The following is a 22,051-nucleotide window of genomic DNA, read 5'->3' on the forward strand; positions in this document are numbered from 1 at the left end:
CTTTGTTGTGTAGCCACCTTTAATGTTTCAATGCGGATTACCTTGAAAATTAATCTGTCATTCCTTAGCATCGCCACTTAACTGGCCCAGATCACTGAATGCTAGCAATCTTTCTTACTCTAGTCATCTAGGTTGGTGTTATCAGAAAATGTTTGATAAGTACCTTCCCTCCACACTCTGTGGTCCAGAACTAACTCCCATGAAACATTACAAACTTCAGCCAACCTGTAGAGCCTATTTTCACATATCACCCTTTCTGCTTCTCTATTGCCAAACCAATTTGATCTGGAAAGCTATTATGGTGCTCAATAACTTCCTCACTTACTTCCTTGAACAGAAAACTGAAAGGGAAAGAGTTTGACCATCATCATTTGCAATCATCTCTTCACATCAGGTTGTTACCGAGTATCTGGCTGCTCTATCTGGCAGGCAAGTGGCCATTCTGTACTGAAACCCAATACAGGTAAAAAGTACTTGAAACATGAGGTAAAAAATGTTTTAAGCCAAATTTTGTCTTCAATGGACACCATTACCAATATATAGTGCTCAAGCTGTTTTAAGTGCTGATCACATTCCGCACAGAGATCATTTTACAATTAACGGTATTTCATGAGCTACAAAAATTAATGTAAATTCTCTCCAGATACTTTCAAACTGTGAACATTCATTGTAAAAAAACACTTTTAATCAAGCAGTCGTATAGCAAATAAATCCACTTTTTTTAAATTATTGTTTTAATTAAGTTCTGGTCTGTGCCTTGCCTCTAATCTTAATTGAACAAAAAACGATTTCAGAAATTTCAACACCCTAATGGGCTGTTCTTCAAATTCACTCTGCAAATCAAACAACTTTCAAAATGATCTATCTTAATTATATATTGCTAGTTTTCTAAATACTTCCAGTATTTAGTTCAACGAAAGCACTGGTCCCAACAGTTGCAGCCCTTGGAAAAGGAAACATTTCACTGAGAAGGATTTGAATCTCTGACGGGAACATTTTAATTGAATTGATATTTAATTAAATATCATAATTATTATACAACTATAGTTGGAGTTTTCTGTGCAATTATTTACACATGTACACATTTGTGTTTGTTTCAATAATTCAGATTTACGCATTGATGTCAGAGATCCTGTAACATTTTTCCTGATAAAGAAGCCATTGCAATTGGATCTACAACTCAAATCAGGTTTCTTTTGTTTTATCCTGCATTTTTTACAAAACATTACAGCATCATCAAAATCATTCAGCATATTTAGCAGATTAAAATTAATTACCAATTGATTACTGTGATCTTGCTCATCAAAATCAACCAACTGCTTATGCTAAAAACTGAATGAACATTTCAAGGATGTATAGTTTTGATGTAAAACTTGCTGACTTTAAAAGTTGTCACAAGTGCTATAAAACAGAATATTTCTTCAATATTGCACAACTATTTTGTTACAAAGTGCAGACAAGTCATCTTATACTCTGAATAAGAATGTGCTTGTTTTGGAGGGAGGATACCACACACCCTTAATTAAAAGTCAGCATCGGTTAAAAGAATCCAGTTTGGACCCCACTTTCTGAAGTTCCTGAACACATGCAGTATTGACAGGCAAAAATAAAGCAAAAAGCAGTGTAACTCTTCAAGTCTTAAAGCACATCTAAAGCATTTAAAATGGCTCTATGGCATCAAAAACTTGAGGCAACATATTACCTCACCTGTCTTTTCCCTTGCCAAGAAGTGACACAGCTCCTCCTGCTGAATAAACACTCCTAATGAATTAAAGCACACACCTACTTCAAAAATGCTCAATGTTGTTGAAGTGGAGACTGTTGGGAGTATTGGGTCATCCAATACTGTATTGGAATTCCAACACACCAACAGAGGCCAGTTCTGTGATGGCAGCACACAATCATATAGGCCAGAAGGACACCCTCAAAGCCTCATTGAAAAAGTGTAACATTCCCACCGGCACCTGGGAATCCCTGGCCCAAGACCGCAAAGTGGAGGAGAAGCATCCGGGAAGGCGCCGAACACCTCAAGTCTCTTCACCGGGAGCAAGCGGAAGCCAAGTGCAGGCAGCGCACGTCAACCCAAGCACCCCCGCCCACCCGCCCCTTCAACCACCATCTGCCCCACCTGTGACAGAGACTGTAGGTCCCGCATTGGACTAATCAGTCACCTGCGAGCTCATTTTGAATGAGGAAGCAAGTCATCCTCGGTTCCGAGGGACTGCCTAAGAGAAGGCGGCCAGAATATGCACACAACTTTACAGCTTCAAAGATGGCATAGTTTTATAATTTTTAAAGTGACCCTTTACGAAATGTTTGACAAATTGTGTTTCATTACAAACACAAAATGCAAGGAAGTAAACTGCAATACTGTACTATGTTCCTTGTTTGCAATTTGCTACAACTCAAAGAAAGTTTGCCCAATATTTTTTCACAAAACATTACACCTTGAATTTTGCTAATCAATCTTCAGAAGGTTCAACGAGTTTATCTAACAAGGAACTGAATCAAATCGGCTCGGAAAGTCCCAAGTACTCACTGCAAAGGCTCACAAATCAATAATGGCCACTTGACCAAGGCACAGGTGACACCTTCAGGTAAGTGGGTGGGGGTTGAGGTTTGATGGCAAAGGAAAAACAATGTTGTGAATTATAGGCATTGTCAGTTTGCTCAGTATATACATGGGAAAATGGGTATTGGTCCTTACAATAGTTTGTCATAACTCATGCATAAAATCAAAGGTGAGATTTTAATCAATTCTGTCACTTTGAAGCTTTCCAAACTGCAGAAGACTTGTATTGCTGCCGCCATCTTCAGTACTTCAAACTGGTGGCTGTTTGCATATAATAAACTCTCAATCTCCATGACAATCCCCTCAAAGAGCAAACAATAAAAATATTGCACCCAGTAGTTAAAAGTCAGCAGCATGTAAAACACAATGGAAGGAATTATTCAACATCAATCTTCCAGTAATTTTCATGCCACTTTTGGGTTTATAGCCAACAGCTTAGTGTATTCCAATAGTGTGTGAAACATGTCTGTAATTTAAAGTTATACAATTAATAATCTTAAGTGTCCAAATGGATATTTGAAAATTAAAGGCAAACTGATCGTCATAGTTCAGTTCCCAAAAATGGTCAAAGTTCAATCACTTTAAGCATCAGACGAACGTTAACATTAGACACTTGTGCAAGTTAGAAACCAGAGGTTGCTGCAGACTCCTGCTGGGTCACACGGTGGCTACAGTCTCCAAGCAACTGTTTACTCAGAGCTATTTCTCTGATCAGCCTTGACTTAAAAGAAGCCCAGCTTTACCCATAACTACACACTCCAAATCTGTCGAAACTCTTGCCATCAACAAGCCAAGCACTATCAAAAAAGATGATGCAGCAGCTACCTGGACAAATACTTGATTAAATGAGTCATCAAGCTACAGTGGAAACATTACTTCACTTTGTAGACTTACGCCGTTCTTTCTTATGAAGGCAACAATAACTTAATATATGAGATTCAAACAATGGTGACCGATAAAGGGAAACATACATAATATCTAAAAAGTATATGGGATCACTTTAAGAGTTTATTTTCCTGGCACAAAGCCTTGCCCACCAGAAGCACATATCAAGAATTTGGGTCTGTGGCTCCACACTGGAAGTACAAAATTGTAAAATTACCCTAATAGAGGATATATGACGAGGAGCCATGAGGCGAGATTGTGGAGGAATCTGACCAAGAAAAAGTTTAAATGTAATGCATTGGAGCACAGAGAGCCAATGTGGGTCAACAAGGACAAGGCTGATGGGCATGGAAATTTTAGTGCGGGTCAGGAAACAGGTGGCTGCTTTTTGGAGAAGCTGGGAGTTTGTGGAGGTAGAAAATTGGAGGTTAGAATATTGAAATAATTAAGTCCATAGTTGACAAAATCATGGATAAAGGTTTCAGTGATGGAAGGGCCGAGTTAAAGGAACATGCAGGGAATGGCTAGAATGTAGGGTTTAAAGCATAGCTCTCAGTCAATTTTTGCTACCTAATGGCAATGCTATTTTCAAACATGCAAAAATATTAAAAATGTTGTTGACTTAACAAAGTAACATTTTCTTTGTCAGTGGGGTGGGGGGGTTCTACATCAAAAGCTATAGGATTCCCAAGCTGTTCAGGGTACTTCAGTAGTAGAAAAGTCAAATTTCTCTGAAGACTACAGAATGCTTGATTTTCCTGCTGCTTGCCATTATTATAATATATATAACATCTTAAATTCAGTAGATGTGTGCATGTTTCATTGAAAACTCATCATAAGTACCTGCAGTACCCATTACTCATGTAGGTGATGCTGTGATGGGCATTTTCAATTGATAAGTGTCACGCTGTGTGACACAAAACAGCTGCTATTTTATAGTGAGTAATATCCATCTCTGCTTGCACATTCTGCTGAAGGGTTTCTGCAAATCAGTCAAAATGCTTTCTGAATTTTTTTTTAATGTCGTTTTTCTTCTCAGTAATTGAATTTCTATTGTCCAAAATAAGGTCTTAAATGAAATAAAAAATTCAAATATTACATATTTCACAACAACATGGATAAAATTATCCATCAAATTGTTTATGTCTTCTAATGCCTTCACTAAAGTTTTTACTTATAGGCCTCAGATCCTCCCAAAAGCATGGGCTCAACTTGAAATTTACGCACAGAGCGATGACTTTGGATTGTGCCATCTGAGCATGTGCAGTGTGCCTAGTTTCTCAGGATGCACCAGTACTGTTCAGTCAGCTGTATTGATGGAATCTTTTTCTTCTAACACTTTTTTGCCAAATCGTTTTTCTTCAAATACTTTTGGAAAAAGTGGACCAATTTCAAAAGGTTTATTGAGGTAAAATTTAGATTGAGCATGGGTTTTTTTTTAAAGCGAGAGAGAAATATAAAAAAATGGCAGTATCCTAATGACACATCTGTTGTAGACAAATGGTGGGTCCAGAAGAGACAGAAGGGTGGGACCAGATCAGGAGCAGGTGAGTGAGCTCCCTCAAGTGAGATACAGTACCATTCACCACAATAACTCATATAGGAAATAATCCCCCTATTATTAACCCTTAGTGAACTATATTTAGAGCCTTATTTAGGAGGTTATACAGCTTATGATCTCAGAGTAGAGGCTTCCACTTCTAGTTATCCTGTTGCTTCACAGCCATTCAGCACTGAGACAATAGCAATAAATTGTGGATCTTCAAGATAAGATATAAAAAATATAATTAAAATCAGTGTTTTTAAGGCTAATCCCCCAACCAAACAGCAGGTGAACAGGAAAGGAACAGGTTTTTATGGACGGTTCAATGGAAATCACTGTTGCAAATCAGCTGCAAAAGTGATGTATTAAACATTTCAATCCATGTTAGAATATTAACAAAACTGAAATATTACATCAGTAAAATAATGATTACTTTTCTGTTGTGGAAATAACTTCTCAAAGTTGAGACACCAAAGAGCGTTATGTCTATATTGGTTTAATAAAGTATTAATGTTTTGATTAATTTTACTTGCACACCAGGGAGTTTACAATTTAAGTTCACTAGCACTTTGGATTTTTGTGGTGGAGTATAAACTGACAGCAAAAATTTTCATTTATTTGGTCTGTTCCTCTAGAGGGGTCCCGCAACTGCACGGAAATATCTAAACCTACAGGGACTGATGAGGTACAAAAGATAGATTATCTAAAATTGGCTGCCATTCGAAGTTATCAATATCGAAACAAAACTAAAGCAAAATTGTTGCAAAAAGATGAAATAGTTTCACTATGAGTGCACCTCTGAAAAAAGCTTCAGGAATGGCATGTAGGTTCAGCACTCACGTAAACAAACATGGGAGTATCAACAAAGTAGTTATTTCACTAAAACAGCAGTACATGCAGGAATAAAATTGTGTGTGTGACTGGATAGTATTAGATTTGTACATAAGCTCCCACAGGTCAGCAAGATGCCAGGCTAATGTTAGACCTCAAAGGTGAACCATCAAGGAGTGGGCAGGCCTTCAGTACAACCAGGTACGTGGCTGTCATGATATAGAGACAAGAGCGGAGAGAAACCAAGGAAATGGCTTAAGGTTGGGGAAAAAAAGCAAGACTGACAAGATATCCATGAGATTACAATAACAAATAGATTCCAAACACTGTCCAATGCTACAGAAGGAAACAAAGCTTACCCTTCTTTCCTCCTTTAAGACGCTCCTTAAAACCTCCCTCTTTGATCTGCCCTAATATCTCCTTACGTGGCTCAGTGTCAAATTTTGTTTGATAACACCTTGGGACGTTTTACTGTATTAAAGGCGGTTTATAAAAACAAGTTGTTGTTGAATTGAAGAATAAGAGCAGACTTAAACCTATAATGGGAGTTGTCTACAGGCCTCCTGATAGCAGCAATGAAGTGGCAGAATGTATTAATTCCAAGATTAGAGAGGCTTGTAGCAAAAGCAGAGTTGTTTTCATGGGAGACTTCAATTTTCATATAGACTGGGAAGAGCAGAGTAAATCAAGTCAGAAAGGTAGTGAATTTCTTGAGTGCATTCAAGATAGTTTTCTGGAGCAATATATTCTCAAACCAACAAGAGGGCAAGCCATACTAGATTTAGTAATGAATAACTGATGAAAAACTAGGAACAGTAGAGGTCCAAAGAGATTTAGGGGCCTATGTACACAGATCACTAAAATATTGTAGGCAGATACAAAATTTTTTTAAAAGTTAATGGAATGTTGGCCCTTATATCTCGAGGGCTACAATATATAAAGGGGTGGATGTTTTGCCACAGCTATACAAAGCGCTGGTTAGACCACATCTGGAGTACTGTATACAGTTCTGGGCACCGCACCTCAAAGAATGTACTGGCTTTGGAAGGAGTGCAGCGTAGATTCAGCAGGGCTCCAAAGGTTAAATTATGAGGAGTGATTACACAAACTAGACTTGTATTGTCTGGAATATAGAAGGTTAAGGGGTGATTTGATTGAGGCTTTTAGGATTTTGAAATGAATTGATAAGGTAGCTAGAGAGAAACATTCTCCACTGGTGGGGAAGTCTAAGACAAGGGGATATAACTTTAACATCAGAGCCAGGTCATCCAGGAGAGAAGTTAGGAAACACTTCTTCAAGCAAAGTGCGGTAGAAGGGTGGAACTCTCTCCCACAAAAAGCAGTAAAAGCTAGCTAAATTAATAGTTTTAAATCTGAGGTTGATAGATCTATGTTCGAGGATGTAACGAGCAGGGTGGATAAGGGTGAGCCAGTGGATGTGGTGTATTTGGATTTCCAGAAGGCATTCGATAAGGTGTCACATAAAAGGTTACTGCATATGATAAGAGCTCACGGAGTTGGGGGTAATATATTAGTATGGATAGAGAATTGGCTAACTAACAGAAGGCAGAGAGTCGGGATAAATGGGTCATTTTCCGGTTGGTAAACGGTAACTAGTGGGGTGCCACAGGGATCGGTGCTGGGGCCTCAACTATTTACAATCTGCATTAATGACTTGGATGAAGGGACCGAGTGTAATGTAGCCAAGTTTGTGGATGATACAAAGATGGGTGGGAAAGCAAGTTGTGCAGAGGACTCAAAGAATCTGCAAAAGGATATAGACAGGCTAAGTGAGTGGGCAAACATTTGGCAGATGGAGTATAATGTAGGAAAGTGCGAGGTTATCCACTTTGGCAGGAAAAATAAAAAAGCAAATTATTATTTAAATGGAGAGATTACAAAATGCTACAGTTCAGAGGGACCTGGGGGTCCTTGTGCACGAAACACAAAAAGTTAGCATGCAGGTACAGCAAGTAATTAAAAAGGCCTTTATTGCAAGGGGGCTGGAGTATAAAAGCAGGGAAGTCCTGCTACAACTGTACAAGGTATTGGTGAGACCACACTTTGAGTACTGCATACAGTTTTTGTCTCCTTACTTAAGGATGGATATACTTGCATTGGAGGCAGTTCAGAGACGGTTCATTCGGTTGATTCCTGAGATGAGGGGGTTGACTTATGAAGAAAGGTAGAGCCGGTTGGGCCTATACTCATTGGAATTTAGAAGAATGAGAGGTGATCCTATTGAAACATATAAGATATGGTGGGGGCTCGACAAGGTAGATGCAGAGAGCATGTTTCCCCTCGTGGGGAAATCTAGAACTCGGGGGTATAGTTTCAGAATAAAGGGTCACCCTTTTCGAACTGAGATGAGGAGGAATTTCTTCTCTCAGAGGGTTGTAAATCTGTGGAATTCTCTGCCCCACAGAGCCTTGGAGGCTGGGTCATTAAAAACATTTAAGGTGGAGATAGACAGATTTTTGCAAGATGAGGGAGTGAAGGGTTATGGGGAGCGGGCACGGAAGTGGCTTTGAGCCCAAGATCAGCCATGATCTTATTGAATGGTGGCGCAGGCTGGAGGGGCCAAGTGGCCTATTCCAGCTCCTATTTCTTATGTTCTTATGAGAAGCAGGAAGGAATTAAGTACTACAGTACAAAACAATCTACTTTTTTTATTCGTTCATGGGATGTGGGCGCCGCTGGCAAGGCCAGCATTTATTGCCCATCCCTAGTTGCCCTTGAGAAGGTGGCGGTGAGCCACCTTCTTGAACCGCTGCAGTCCTTGTGGTGAAGGTACTCCCACGGTGCTGTTAGGGAGGGTGTTCCAGGATTTTGACCTAGCGACAATGAAGGAACAGCGATATACTTCTAAGTCAGGATGGTTTGTGACTTGGAGGGGAACTTGGAGGTGGTGGTGTTCCCATGCGCCTGCTGCCCTTGTCCTTCTAGTTGGAAGAGGTCGCGGGTTTAGGAGGTGCTACTGAAGAAGCCTTGGCGAGTTGCTGCAGTGCATCTTGTAGATGGTACACACTGCAGCCACGGTACGCCGGTGGTGGAGGGAATGAATGTTTAAGGTGGTGGATGGGGTGCCAATCAAGTGGGCTGCTTTGTCTTGGATGGTGTCGAGCTCCTCGAGTGTTGTTAGAGCTGCACTCATCCAGGCAAGTGGAGAGTCTTCCATCACACTCCTGGCTTGTCCTTGTAGATGGTGGAAAGGCTTTGGGGAGTCAGGAGGTGAGACACTCGCTGCAGAATACCTAGCCTCTGACCTGCTCTTGTTGCCACAGTATTTATGTGGCTGGTCCAGTTAAGATTCTGGTCAATGATGATCCCTGGGATATTGATGGTGGGAGATTCAGCGATGGTCATGCCAATGAATGTCAAGGGGCGGGGGTTAGACGTGCGCTTGTTGGAAATAGTAATTGCCTGGCACTTGTGTGGCACGAATGTTACCTGCCACTTATCAGCCCAAGCCTGAATGTCGTCCAGGTCTTGCTGCCCGAGGGCATGGACTGCTTCATTATGAGGAGTTGCGAATGGCAGTCATCAGCGAAAATCCCCATTTCTGACCTTATGATGGAGGGAAAGTCATTGATGAAGCAGCTGAAGATGGTTGGGCCTGGGACACTGCCCTGAGGATCTCCTGCAGCAATGTCCTGGGGCTGTGATGATTGACCTTCAACCACCACAACCATCTTCCTTTGTGCTAGGTATGACTCCAGCCAGTTGAGCGTTCCCCCACCCCCCTGATTCCCAGTGACTTCAGTTTTACTAGGGCCCCTTTATGTCACACTCGGTCAAATGCTGCCTTGATGTTAAGGGCAGTCACTCTCACCTCACCTCTGAAATTCAGATCTTCTGTCCATGCTTGGACCAAAGCTGTAATGAGGTCTGGAGCCGAGTGGTCCTGGCCATAACCAAATTGGGCATCAGTGAGCAGGTTATTGGTGACTAAGTGCTGCTTGATAGCATTGTCGGTAACACCTTCCATCACTTTGCTGATGATTGAGAGCAGACTGCTGGGGCAGTAATTGGCCAGATTGGATTTGTCCAGCTTTTTGTGGACAGGACATACCTGGGCAGTTTTCCACATTGTCGGGTAGATGCCAGTGTTGTAGCTGTACTGGACCAGCTTGGCTAGAGGATCGGCTAGTTCTAGAACACAAGTCTTCAGCATGACAGCCAGGATGTTGTCGGGGCCCATAACCTTTGCTGTATCCAGTGCGTTCAGCCATTCAGGAGGATGCCGAGAAACTACAGTATGATTTGGACATGTTGGGTGATTGGGCAGAAGCATGGCAGATGCAATATAACGTGGATAAATGCGAGGTTATCCACTTTGGTGGCAAAAACAGGAAGGCAGATTATCTGAATGGCAATAGATTGGGAGAAGGGGAAGTGCAACGAGACCTGGGTGTCCTTGTGCACCAGTCGCTGAAGGTAAGCATGCAGGTGCAGCAGGTGGTTAAGAAGGCAAATGGCATGTTGGCCTTTGTAGCGAGAGGGTTTGAGTACAGGAACAAGGATGTCTTGCTGCAGTTATACAGGGCCTTGGTGAGACCACATCCTGAGTATTGTGTGCAGTTTTGGTCGCCTTATCCGAGGAAGGATGTTCTTGCCATGGAAGGAGTTCAGCGAAGATTCACCAGGCTGATACCTGGGATGGCAGGAATGACGTATGAGGAGAGATTGGGTCGATTGGGCTTGTACTCGCTGGAGTTTATAAGAATGAGAGGGGATCTCATTGAAACTTATAAAATTCTGACAGGACTGGACAGACTAGATGCAGGAAGGATGTTCCCGATGGTCGGGGAGTCCAAGGATAAGGGGTAGGCCATTTAGGACAGAAATGAGGAGGAATTTCTTCACCCAGAGAGTGGTGAACCTGTGGAATTCTCTACCACAGAAGGCAGTAGAGGCCAATACATTATATACATTCAAGAAGGAGTTGGATATATTTCTTAAGGCTAAAGGGATCAAGGGGTATGGGGAGAAAGCAGGGACCGGGTACTGAATTTGGATGATCAGCCATGATCGCATTGAATGGTGGAGCAGGCTCGAGGGGCCGAATGGCCTACTCCTGCTCCTATCTTCTATGTTTCTATGTTTCTTCAAAGTGGTGTTCAACATGGAGGAGTACTGATTCATCAGCTGAGGGAGGGCAGTAGGTGGATTCCTTGCCCATGCTTGACCTGAAGCCATGAGACTTCATGGGGCCCTGGGAGTCAATGTTGAGGGCTCCCAGGGCCACTCCTTCCGAACTGTATACCACTGTGCCGCCACCCTTGGTGGGTCTATCCTATCGGTGGGACAGGACATACCCAGGGATGGTGATGGAGGAGTTTGGGACATTGGCTGAAAGGTATGATTCTGTGAGTATGACTATGTCAGGCTGTTGCTGGACTAGTCTGTGGGATAGCTCTCTCAATTATGGCACAAGTCCCCAGATGTTGGTGAGGAGGACTTTGCACGTTCGACTGGGCTGGGTGTGCCCTTTGTCGTGTCCGTAGCTGGTTCCGAGGTCGATGCCGGGTGGTCCGTCCACTTTTATTCTTATTGTTTTTCGTAGCGGTTTTTTACAACCGAGTGGGCTACTAGGCCATTTCAGAGGACAGTTAAGAGTCAACCACATTGCTGTGGGTCTGGAGTCACATACAGGCCAGGGCAGGTAAGGACGGCAGATTTCCTTCCCTAAAGGACATTAGTGAACCAGATGGGTTTTTACGACAATCCGATAGTTTCATGGTCACCATTACTGATACTAGCTTTTTATTCCAGATTTATTCAATTAACTTTGAGAAATAGAACCTGCAAACTGCCTTAGGCAGCATCTTGAAGTGAGGTGCTCGGCTCCTTCCTTAAAGAAAGAATGTTACTGCTGAGACAACAGCTACCATCTTCCAATATGATGAGCTCTAGGTCCATAAGGCTCTAAATTAACTTACACCACCTAATGTGGCCCTGAGGGCCTAAATGTTATTTCTAAGCATCTTTGATAGTTATTGATACATACTTAATGATACCTAAACAGTTAACTAGAGAACAAAATAAATGTGTTACTCAATGGTGGAAAAAGCTGTCTGGTGTTAAATATATATGTCATATTTATAAAATAAAACTCAATGCATTGCTAACGAGACCTGCCATTTTGGGTCTCATTCCCATCTCCATCAACATAAGATATAATTTACAGCATGAGGCTGCATTCGTGCCAGAGTGGCTCCATTCACTACAACGGGGGCAGGATATTTTCGACCTACCCCCCCAAAAAAAGACAACAAGTTCGGAACACAAATTGTCCACATATTGCTTGTATAAAAACAAGACACTTTGCTTTAGGATAATTAAAATAATTTACTATTACAAATATAAGTATTGCCAATGTTATTGCTTCTAATTTTAAAAGTCAGAAATTAGTCAATCAAAATTTTGTTTTGAGTATTTAGTACTTTTAACAAAATTGTTATTTATTTACTTATATTTTTACCTGAACCTCAAAATGTGTCACATTTACTGCCAGTTGTGTTAAACTATCTATCCCAGCTCCTTGTGGTGCTTCATGTTGAACGCCTCTCTTTCCTCCCTGCTCTCTAAAGGAAAGCCAAAGAATTCTACCGGGAGCTAGGGCTATTAACCCTTTCCTGTGATAGACAAGGAAATCACTATGTTCAATTCACTAGTGTTCTTTATATTGTTAGTCCTGGCTGCAGCATTTATGTACATATATACTTTGCTATGCTGCTAGTCTGACAAATATTCAAACATAATTAAAATACATGTCCCGTGTTTGAAATATATGAACAACTTACGTTAGAAAGGAAGCTGTGTAGTCCATTGCAAAAAAGCACAAACCCACTTTCATCTGAATGCAATATCCTGGTTAGAATTTCATAAAGCAATAGAAATTGCTGCCAAGTTATCAGCTGCACAGCAAGAATTTTTATTAGGATACTTTGTTCCTAACCATATGGAAGAACTTTAAAACTGGTATATTTCATACAAAGACTATCAAAGTTGTCAGCTCTTAATGAAAATTCATATAAGATTCTGCACTGAATTCACTTCTGGGCATACCATATTTGTAACATATATATACGCACCTACTGCAACATCAAAAAAAAATAAAAACATTAATGTTATAAACACATACACAAAGTCAAACTCACAGCCTGTTGAAAGGCTTGTAGCGTACACCATGAAGAAAGACAGAGAGTGACTCCAGTAAAATCTCAAGTGTGAGATTCTTGCCTCTCAGTGCTGGGCTTGCAGTGACTTGACTGCAACGTTCAGAGCCACAAGCTAATGAACATCATCATGTACCAAAAGCCAGAACAGGGCAGCCACAGACTTCAGCATACATCAAAATAATGAAACTAATGACCACGTTCTTCAAAGCCAACTGCTCCATGATTGCTTTCAAGTTCTTTCCCTTTTATTTATATGATGACTGACGAGTGATGAGGTCTATTAAATGCATGTAACAATAACGTCTTGCATGAAACCGAGACCTGTTTTTCACACATCCAATTCTTTACCTTCTGGCATTTAATAAGGATAATATTTTGTTTTAAAAGGGCAAAGGGGTAGTGGGGGGTGGGGGGAAATAACAGAAAAATTAGATCAGTTAACTTACATAAATAAATAGATTCACACAAAGCCTAGAGTAAGATATACTAATAAAAACAATAATGCACCTGATCTCATCCTTCATTTCTTCTGCATGTGTTTTGAACTCATTTATAATTAGTCCCTTTAGTCCGAGTACTTAAATCAGCACCATTAAAATGCAAGTGGGTATCTCATTTACAATATTACAAATACATACCTCTGATAATTATATTAAAAGTTATACGGCATTAGTTATTAAAGTTATTCACAGACATTTTAGTTCATACACTAATAACTCTATTTGTATATAATATATATGAAGAATGAGAAATGCAAAAAAAAAAATCAGGTTTCCAATCTTTGTCTCTTTCAATGTTCTGAATTTTAATTTAAATTGAAAAACAAGCAAACTTGCATTTATATAATTCTTTATATTGGCCCGGGTTTCGCGATAAAAGTGAGTGAGGCTGTCAGTGCTCGCCATTATTACAGATAGCAACTTCCAGCGTTAGCACATGTGCAGTTAAATGCAAAAATCCGGAAGTTACTGTCAGAGGTACCCTGCTCCTCCACAGGGCGCGCTGTAACCGTTCTCACCAAGAGACTCGGCATTGAAAGACATGCAATGGCATGAACTTGATGTACATGCCCACTAGTTCTCCATGAAAGAAGTCATTCAGGAGTAAGTGAATTTTTAATGGCATGATAAGTGGTAATTACTTCTCTGGCTCTGGAAATTTAATTTTACAGGTGTGGAGTCTCATTCCTTCAGAAGTTAATTAGCATTGGAGATATTTTTTTGAAATAATTAAAAAAAAAAACTTTTTCTGTCTGTCTCTTTTATCTCTCTCCCTTAATCCCATTCGTCTTTCCCAATCTTTATTTCATTTTCTGTACATGATTTAAATTTAATTTATACTTCCTGCTTTATAATTCCTGGTTTCGACTCTGCGGGCTGAATTTTGCCAGCGCTCAGAGTGCGTGTTTGGAGGTGGGTCCACTGTCAAAAATCACAAAGATTGACAGAGGGTCGGTATCCTGCTGTAAACCCGCCTCCTTGTCAGTTTCCCAAGTGTTGGATCGGTCATCCCTGAACAGACAAGCGGCGGGTCAACCAATTTAGATAGTTAAAAGCTTATTGAAAGGTAGTTAAGAACCATTTTACCAGGTTTTCAACGCAGTTTCTGGAGAGTGGCTATCACTTCAGGTTAGTATGTCGGGTTCTCAATGACTGTGAATTGCTGTGAATAAGTGAAAGCTGCAAAAGTGGTATAAAACCGACCATTTCACAGCTGTTCACTTCCCAATCTTAGAAGCTAGAGCATTAATGATTTGGAACCCACTTTTGAGCTTTATGCACGTTAGAAGTGTTTGGAGTAATCCATTGTCACCTCCTTGCAACAACCTATCTCAACATTGACAGATTACTTCTGTCATCTCAACCTCACCTGCCATCGATTCCATCAGCATCGGTGCCCTTGAAACTATCTCACCTTGGTCCTCAGAATCCCAACACGATCAGCCCCAACACCAGCATCACCGGGCACACCAGCAGCACCAACATCCACACCAACCTTCTCTGCAATCAGCTGATGCTGCACTGGACACAGGGCATCATCAACCGTGCACATTGCTGCCTGAGACACTAGCGATAACCTCACCATGTCCAGATTTGCTTCACTTAATACTGAACATCCTGGCTGCCACAAGATGCACCAGATTGGCACCACCCCACACCAGCACCATAAAGCATCCCTACAATGTCCAAGCCATTCCTTTCATACTCATCACCACTGCCGGGAGGGAGGGGGGGGGGGTGGGCAGGGGGGGGGGGTGATGCCATATCTCACCATTCACTGGAACTCACCAAGGTAGTATGATTGCACTAGGATGAGGGGGTGTGTGAGGGGTGGCTAGTGAGATGGAGAAGTGATATTGTAGATGGAGAGGGATGGGTGGAGGTGCAAAATAAGTTGGTGTGAGTAAGGCTGTGCAGGAATAGGGTAGGGAAGGCAGAGTGATGAGGATGTGATGAGTGGCACAGGAGGATGAGGGTGAGTACGGCTTTGCAGTAACGTTTCATGATCTACTGAGATCATTGAAAGGTTTGCACTACTGCAGTCCTCCTGTGCAATGTGCAACCAGGCTGCGTTGGTGTCCTGGGGAGGTGTCTTCCGCCCATTGGAAAGGAAGAGAACCTCCCTGCGTGCTGTGACTCCCTCCATAAGCATATGGAGGGAGTCATGGGAGAGCCTGGGTGCAGCCGTGCACCTTTGTGCGGTGCTCGTCAATGTTTGCAGCACCTCAATGCTGCAGAACACTGACAGCAGAACTGTCCAGATCAATTTGCGCATGGCCACTTTAAGGAAACTGGCTGATGACGTGTCATCAAATGACGTCATCAGACCTGCTTCCTATTAATTGGCCGGGAACCTCGCAGGGCAAATTAAGAAGTCCATTCAATGTAAAAGTCTTGTTGGAGGCCGGGATCGAGACAGATGTGGTGTCCCCACATGTCACGGATGTCGCCCGCCCCGGACCCGCCGAGGTTCAAAAAATCCAGCCCTGCGTGTCGCAGTGAGGAATCTTTAATCTGATTGTTTGAAGAGTCTCGCTGTTTCTTGGCCTGCTCACCGATGCCATGTAGAGGGCGCAGCATGGGATCAAACACCAGTTTAGAGCAAGTCTCTGCTCAAAAGCCCACATCAAAAATCTGGAAAAACTTTGTGGGCAGCTGTCAGCGAGGTGAACGGCAAGCGCCATTCCTTCACCACTGGCCGCAAAATCCGGGCCATTATATCACTTGCCAGGCCTGGTTTATCCTACTCTATAACTGATCTCAGTTGTTTACAAAAGACAGCACTGTTAAAAAATATTGGGGTCGATATTAACCCCTCATGACGGCCGGGAGATCAAGGGAAATTAATCCCTAAACAATGGGGAGTGCATCCCCAACCCGACACATACGTGGCTGTTGCCGTTTTTACGCTTTAAATTTTGAATAAATGACAAAAAAAAACTAGACTGTCGCAGTATATTTTACACTGAAATGAAGGACCCCAAACTAAGTAAAGCATTCAGTTTTTATTTGTGCTCTTATCATTTCACTACCCCCATTCCAGCACAAAATATACTAGAGTATTAATTACTGACATTGGAGTCTGCAACATTCTCAGTTATTTTGTTATGTAATGTTGGCAGCTTTGACATGAACAGCAATTTGCAATCAACATTTGATGAGCAGCCCACACAACCTGGTGAGTAATGTATGAGTCACATTCCTGTTCAAATAGATACCTTAAACTCTCCATTTACATTTGAGAGACAGCAACAAAACCGTGGCAGGGCTAATAGGAGCAAATAGTGTTTAACTGGAGGTTTCAGGGTAAAAAAATCAATTGGAAATGCTCACGAAAATGTCACTAAATTTGCAAAATGAAGCTACAAAGCACAGAACGAATAATATGGGTGGGTATCTGATCAAAACTCCTCATCTCTTTCTTGCGCTTCATGAGACTTAATTAACTTATTTTTATTAGCTCTTCAGCACTGCATAGACTTTGCTTTCTCAGCACATATGTTCCACAACACATTAATGGTCTTAACATACAAAATATCTGCTATCGTTGAATGTGTAACATTTTATAAGGTTAGAATAATGTTCTTTTGTGGGCAGAGAAGGGGAACTTAGGAAGAAAATACTTTTAAGAACAGTTCGTTTAATTTTTGTTCCAGCTGCCCAATTCTATATATTTCTGTTGCGCTTGCTTTTTCAGTAAACTGGTCGATCTCCTGTGATGCTGCACATTTGAAGTCAAGGCCATGTCCAGTACTTAGGTCAAGAAGATTGGAAGATGGTGGGAGAACTGGACTCAGGTGGGGGAGGGGAGAGAGAAGGAGCAACAGAGGACAATAAAGAGATGCGTGGCACTGAGCCACTGCCCATTTCTTCACAGCGGCGGTAAGGGAGAGATGGGGAGAGGGGAAAGGAGGGAAGGTGAATGGGAATGGGAGAGGGGAGGTGAATCGGGTTAAGGAGGAGAAGCGGGGAGGAAAGGAAGTGGAAGGGGAGAGGAGGTGAGGGAGGGTGCACAATAGTAAATGGGTCAAATTTCCCCTCAGTGGCAGGGGGAACTATACTGGGCCAGGGCCCAATTAGATCTCCTTGGGGAGGGAGGGGCTTCTTTTACAGAAGGTAGGTTTTCAGCTCAGGATGGGAATGGTGGTGAGTTGCTTCTGGGTAAGGAGCATGGGTTGTTTCTCAGTGAGTGGGGAGGCAGGGAAATTGGCTTCTCATTGGCTGGGGTTTAGTTACTGCTCACGGGAAGGAGGAGGGGGTGGAGCTAGCTTCACCTCAGCAGGTGTTGGCGATTTCTTGTTAGTGGGAGTAAAAGGGAAGGTCGAGTTTGTGCTCAGTGATGGTGGATGCGGAAAGCTGAATTTATCTTCAGTGGAGGTTGGGACCAACATGCTGCAGTTCAAGTGCTCCTGCATCTCCAAACTCTTTCTGCCCGTAAGCCATTGCTCACTGCGCATTGACATTATTATATTATGTCAAGCAGATGCCTACAACAAAAAATATTTCTTACAAAATATAGCCCCAAGTCAGCAGCTGAAATGGAAGTATTATAGCTGTCAGTATCTCTCATGTTCTATCTACAGTGATCCAAATTTCCACAGGACAGCAACTTTGGCATATGGAAACTGATCCAATTCTGCTCACACTTTATCTAAATTTAAGAGACCAAATTGTACAAGTGTGTAAAGGGGGGGGGGAAATTGGCTCGCGCCCCCTTTGGGGAGAGAACTTCACCGGGGCGCTACTTTTAGTGCCCCGAAATAGTTAGCACCCCCACGCCCGAAATTCAATGGAAACACCCCAAGCAGGAGGCGGGCGCAACTGGAAGCGCTCCCCCTCCTTCTTGGGGCGCAGCAGCGCCACGCACGTTGGCACGTAGCACCGCGGTACTGCAGGCCTCCCTTTCCTGATTAAAGGGGAGGGGCCTAGCGCAGCATGCACCGGGGCCCTGCTGGCCCACCAGGGAGCGGGGTGTCGGCGAAGAGCCCCGCACTGAAGAGGAGTGCCGGGTTAACGGATTGTGGCCGGCACCCCGCAACAGGAGGCCTGAGGGGGCAGGTGCTGGCAGGTGGCCCCGCAGAAAATGGCCGCTCGGCACCTGCCCTTTAATTATCGCCGCCTCCGCCGCAAATATAGCGTCTAGCGGTAGGTCACGGGGCGCGAGCACGGCGCTGCGCACAGCAATGACGTAATCGCCTGAGGCGCGACGCAATGGGGCGCTACTGGCTACCACCGCCGCTAACCTCCCGCGGAATTTCGCAGGAGGAGTTAGCGGCACCGTGCCCGGGCGCTAGTTGCTTTGCGCCCCGTTAGCACCCCAAGGGGGGTACTAACGGGAGGCACGAAACAACTGAATTTTCCCCCCAAAGAGTTTTATTGGCACTCCCCTCCAAACACCAGTGCAAGTGACCAGTGTGAATTGCTTAATGATTCATTTAAAATACCTGGATCTATGTGGTACCTTATTAAAAGCTGCCAAATGCTCTACACAGTGAATTGCTTTTGGAGTTCAATGACTGATTCTACTTGCCATGTTAAAAACAGTGCATGGAGTTGGCAGGGCTCTGTCGTACGGTGTTGTAACAGCAGCATTACTTTAGCCAAAAGCTTCTCCATTTCTGCTTTCCTGCATTCTTTGTTTTACTAGCTTTCATTTACTTATTCATTATTAGTCTTTCAACTTGATTGTTTTGCACTTTATTTCATTTCACTATTTATTTCTGTACCCTTACAGCTGCTCTCCCTCTTTCTTTGCTTTCCCCTTCTGTTTCCCTGTCCCAGAATCTTCCAGTTCTGTCCCCCTGCAGCTCTGTGATCTAAAGACTTCTGGTCAGGTCTCTAGCAGACACCATTCCATTTCAGTCCTGAGTTTTATGTTTAATTCTAGTAGAAATGACCAGGAACTGTTGAAGTCAATCCTGATGAGTTGCATTTTATCTTGAGAGGTACAAGCAGCTTTCTAGCCAGTTATTATTCTACATTACTTGCAGCTGTTACAAACACAGCGATACACCAGCCCTGTCTATTAAAAAATAGCAATATTTAACAGGGCACCCTATAAACAAAGCACCCTACAAACCACAGAGGTAAATCTGGTCTAAAAGAGATTGATGTAGATTGAACTTTCACCATAGGTTTGAAACTGATGCTGTCCTGTACAGAACTTGTATCAGAAAATACCACTCCAGAATCAAAGAGCAGGAGCATGCAATGGTTCCCCAAGTCTTCTCAGTTTTAGTAAAATTATGTTCCCCACCCCACTAGTGTTAGGGAACAAAACCTAAAATTAAATATTTAAAAAAAAAATCAGTATTGGGCATGGAGAGAACACACAAGAACCACAAATATAAGGTGGAGAACTTGTTCAGCTGGTGGGTTTACTCCAAGCTGGTGTTTAATATATGCCATATAAAACAATTGATATCTAATCCCTCTTCTTCACATATGCAAATCTCGGCAGTTTCCAGTATTGTTTTTCTATCTCTCCAAATTTCAGATAGGCAACTGTGCAATTGCTACAATAGCCGTGCTGAAACAGAGCTCCTCAATCTTATAAATAGCAAACTTAATCACTGTAAACAAACAGCAATAAGATTAGGATAAACTCAGGTAGCAAATAAAATGAAACAGAAAACATGTAAACATAACAATGAAAACAATTTGAAGTATTTACTTTTATCACAATTGCACTTACCATTCAGACTTCTACTGACCCTGGTAATGGCTCAAAAAACCCCACTGGTACTGCAGTTCACTGAGATACCCACTTCTCTTCAGACATAACTGAGACAGGAGCAGCCAATAGGAAAAGTTTCACATATATGCGCCAAAAATTGCTTGCATATTCATTGAAAGTTACACATTAGAGATTTAAAAAAAAACTTACCTCAGATCTCCAGGTTTGAAATAGGAGGGATCTCATTTACCTACATTTAGAACCTGGTACTTTACATGTTACTCATCATTCTAATATTTCACATGCAACAAACCCAGACATGGTGTTAACTGACATTTTTCTTATTGTAGTTACAATTAAAGAATGTCAGATTTGTGTCTAGACTTGTTTAGAGAACCAGTAACCACACAGCTGAGTAGTTACTTTGTTGGCAACAAGCACAATGAGACTCTCATTCTTACACGTCTAAACCTGAATAAAAAGCTCATAAACTCTTCAATGCAGTCATAATCTCTTAAAGAGGAATAAAAACTCAAGATTCCCTGACACTTGGCTGTGATACTGAGCAGCAACGACTAGGACTGATAATATTTCACCACAATATATACTGCATCATTACACTCTGCTTTTTCACTGCTTATATAGCTTCCTTTGTCTTGTTTAACTTGAATACAACTTGTGTGTAGGAGTCAACATACACAGCTGCCACACCTGTGTTAAGTCAACTTGTCAAATACAAAGAATGCTGGCCACTGACGAAACTGCCAGTAATTGAGAGCCACAGATGTTACCATCAAACACGTTTCTAAATTATTCCACTGTTGCCCATAATTTCTATTGAGTATAGTACTCAGTAATTTTGATTACTTTCGAATCCGATTACGTTCAAACATGGGTTGGATATTCGCCAAATGACGGCACAGGAACAAAAAATCTCAACTGTGTTTCTAGAATAAAAGCACTTACAGATTATCGTCTCCATATTTCTAGGTTCTTTTTGTACTGACTGTTGCAGTAAAGAGCCGAGGCCTTCATCTAATAAAGTTTTATTCCGAGCATTTCTAGACATTCAAATAGCAAGACAGTCAAGCAGCATTCCAAAAAAATCTGAAGCATGGCCAACTCTCCCTACTGTAGCCACACCTCTTGTCCGTTCAGAGGCATAACATAGGTGCCACACTCTACAGATCCCTTCTCTATCCAACCTCCCACTAGAACCAGGAGGAAGAGCTCAAGGAGGTGGGAAGAAGGAATGTATAGGGTAACACTGGACCTTCACTCGGAAATTCAAGTTAGATACTAGTCTAAATCAGATTCATGTTATTACTTGCAGTGGGAGCTGTGTTTGCCAGAACTGGTCAATTTGTCCGAGTGAGGGAAATACAGCAGGAGAAGCAGCTCTGTCTACCGTGCTCAAATGCTCCTCCAGCTGGGCAGAAATGATACTGCCAATTTCCACGGCTATTTTTGCAGACTGCATTATAGCCAACTGGGTTTTCTATTTCTATTTTCAATTTAATGGCACTATCAAATATTCCTAACGTTCAATTATTTTCCCTAGCCATTATTTAGGGCTCAGTTAGAATATGATAATTCTAAGGGTGAAATTATAAGATAGTTGGAATCTATTTTGAAATAACTTTTACATCCAAACTTTCCACTTTCAAGGATCTTTCAGTTCTACTTTTCTTCCCTCCTACAAGCTCTCCTTATATCTCCCACATTAACCACGACCAAAGGGTGTGGCCTAGACCGTCGCTAATCCTAGCGAGTGCATGAATGGTCAAGGGTTCCTTAACCCTCCTACCTACTCACTACTAAATGCCTTCCCATCACAGAACAGCTAAGACCATGAATTCA

At 42.1% G+C, this 22,051-nt stretch overlaps 1 protein-coding gene across 12 annotated transcripts in view; it reads right to left on the reverse strand.

Annotated features, from left to right (window-relative positions):
- Window positions 1–22,051, reverse strand: part of asxl2 (ASXL transcriptional regulator 2) — a 291,236-nt gene that overhangs the window by 109,302 nt on the left and 159,883 nt on the right. The window contains exon 2 of one of the 12 annotated variants that reach the window (XM_085996939.1): window positions 20,210–20,298. The exons of the other annotated variants lie outside the window; for them this stretch is intronic. The gene's annotated coding sequence lies outside the window, so the exon portion shown is untranslated. The remainder of the gene's footprint in view (window positions 1–20,209; window positions 20,299–22,051) is intronic. 12 annotated transcript variants of the gene reach the window in all.

The sequence above is a fragment of the Somniosus microcephalus genome, chromosome 9 (genome assembly GCF_052327205.1).
Source record: "Somniosus microcephalus isolate GS21.2 chromosome 9, FLI_Smic_1.0, whole genome shotgun sequence".
Lineage (NCBI taxonomy): Eukaryota > Metazoa > Chordata > Chondrichthyes > Squaliformes > Somniosidae > Somniosus > Somniosus microcephalus.